Source organism: Papio anubis, chromosome 6 (assembly GCF_008728515.1).
Source record: "Papio anubis isolate 15944 chromosome 6, Panubis1.0, whole genome shotgun sequence".
Classification (NCBI taxonomy): domain Eukaryota; kingdom Metazoa; phylum Chordata; class Mammalia; order Primates; family Cercopithecidae; genus Papio; species Papio anubis.
This window is the reverse complement of record NC_044981.1, coordinates 121,237,861-121,240,027: the sequence shown is the minus strand read 5'-3', so window position 1 is coordinate 121,240,027 and position 2,167 is coordinate 121,237,861. Positions and strand designations below refer to the sequence as shown.

Sequence of the window (2,167 nt, the reverse complement as noted above, 5' to 3'; positions counted from 1 at the left end):
ATTTAATAGAGGAATAATATACATGTAACATATTCAAATAAAAGGAATAAATATGCAATTCATAAAAAATATATCTAAAACTAAACTGCCTAAACTCAAGTGTGTTTTCTAAGACCATTATATTAAAGCTTCATTGAATTAAAATTAAGGCTGAATCTTAGCTTCTGATGGATATTTAACTCTCAGGGATATGTTTTTTTGAATTATTGATTTGTTTGTCACACATTGTCTCTCTCTAATTCTCATTCTTTCTTTATGATAAAAAGCAATATTTATATTAAAATATAAACTAAGGGAATACGTATTGAAAAGGCACATCAGTGAGTCTTTTGTCTTGAATAATTAATCTAGTAATCTTTGATCAGGATGGGCTAAATTATGCCACAATAAGAAACTGTCCCAAAATCTTAGTAGTTTAACACAACAGTATTTCTTGTTTGTCCTTTATGTCCACAGCAGGTTAAAAAGGCTGTTTATTCAAGCAAATTATTCAAGTTACTCAAGGATAAATATTAATGGAGCCTCCGGTTTCATATAAGCATCCACAGTATTTTGTTTAAGATAAAAGAAAATACGATGAATCGTATACTAGCTTTGAAATCTTTAACCAAAATTGAGATATAACACCTTTGCTCATACTGTATTGAGCAAAATAAGAGATGCCATGACAAAAACTTCAAGCAGGCAGTTAAATGTAATCCTACCATATGCGTCAAAGTGGGAGAAGCAGAAATATTTGGTAAAAAATTGTAAATAAGTAGCAGAGTCTCCATTTCTGGGCACCAGGTATTCACTGTACTCTCTATTCCTCAAACAGAATCATTCGTATCTTTCCACATTAAGAAACCTCAGGTTTTGTCCAATCACCAAATCAAGTCAAAGTCCATTAATCCTTGGTGATCTGCGGTAGTGACTTTTCTTGATTAACTAAACCAACAAGAAATGAATAAACATTCATTTTCAGTTAGCAATAATCACATCTTGGAGAAACTTCATTGACTACAATACTGCCAATGTACAAAGAGGTATGCAGCCTTTTCAGATTGGCTTCTTTCACTTAGCAATATTCATTTAAAGTTCCCTACGTCTTTTTCTGGTTAAACAGCTCATTTATTTTGATCATGTAATTATATTACAACATATTAATGTATCACAGTTGGTTTATCCATTTCCCTGCTTAAGGACATCTTGATTGCTTCCAAGTTTGGGCAATTAAGAATAAAGCTGCTACAAACAGTCATTGCAGGGTTTTGTGTAGAGATAAACGTTTAACATATTTAAGAAATAGCAAAGAGCATGATTGGTGGTGGATCACATGGTAAGAGTGCATTTACTATTGTAAGAAACTGCTGGAGTGTCTTCCAAAAACATTGCACCATTTTGCATTGCCAGTAGCAATGAATGAGAATTTCCTGCTCCCCAGTATTTGGGATATACAGTGCTTTTTTTTTTTTTTTTTTTTTTTTTACCATTCTAATAGATTTATAATGGTATCTCATTGTTACTTTATTTTGCAATTCCCATAATGACATATGATGTTGAGTATTTTTTCATATGCTTATTTATCACCTGCATATCTTCTTGGGTGAGGTGCCTGTTATGGTATTTTGACCATTTTTTAAATTGGGTTATTTGTTTCCTTTTTGTTGAGTATTAAGAGTTCTTTGTGTATTTTGAATATCAATTCTTTATCGAATATGTATTTTCAGATATTTTCTCCCAGTTTGACTTGTCTTTTAGAATGGTTTTTAATTTTGTGTGTGATAGGTAGAATAATGGACGTCCAAAAATGTCCATCTAATCTCTGCAACAAGTAACTATGTTACTTTATATGGTAGCCCTATAGACACTTGACTTTAGCATAGGGAGACCTATTTCAGATTTCTAATTCCAGAATTATTAGGTAATAAATAATAAGCCTGTATTTTTTAAACCACTTAGTTTGTGGTAATTTGTTATGGTAGCAGTAGAAAACAAATACAGTATGTGAAACTAGAATTGTAAGGTGTGATAAGAAAATAATTTATTTTTAGCTTGTCAAAAAACTCAGTTCTAGAAGTTAAAAAAAGAAGTCTGTAAACCAGATAATCTGCTGAAAATTGATTTATATGCTTATGAATATGCATGATAGTTAAACACAGGTACAAAGAATTTTAAATAGTAGCTA

At 31.0% G+C, this 2,167-nt stretch overlaps 1 non-coding gene across 1 annotated transcript; it reads right to left on the bottom strand.

The window, feature by feature from the left end:
- Positions 1–889: 889 nt before the first annotated feature.
- LOC116275466 lies at positions 890–1,025 on the bottom strand. Its single transcript, XR_004184599.1, has one exon. It is a non-coding gene; the product is annotated as a U4 spliceosomal RNA (small nuclear RNA).
- Between the last annotated feature and the right edge of the window lie 1,142 nt (positions 1,026–2,167).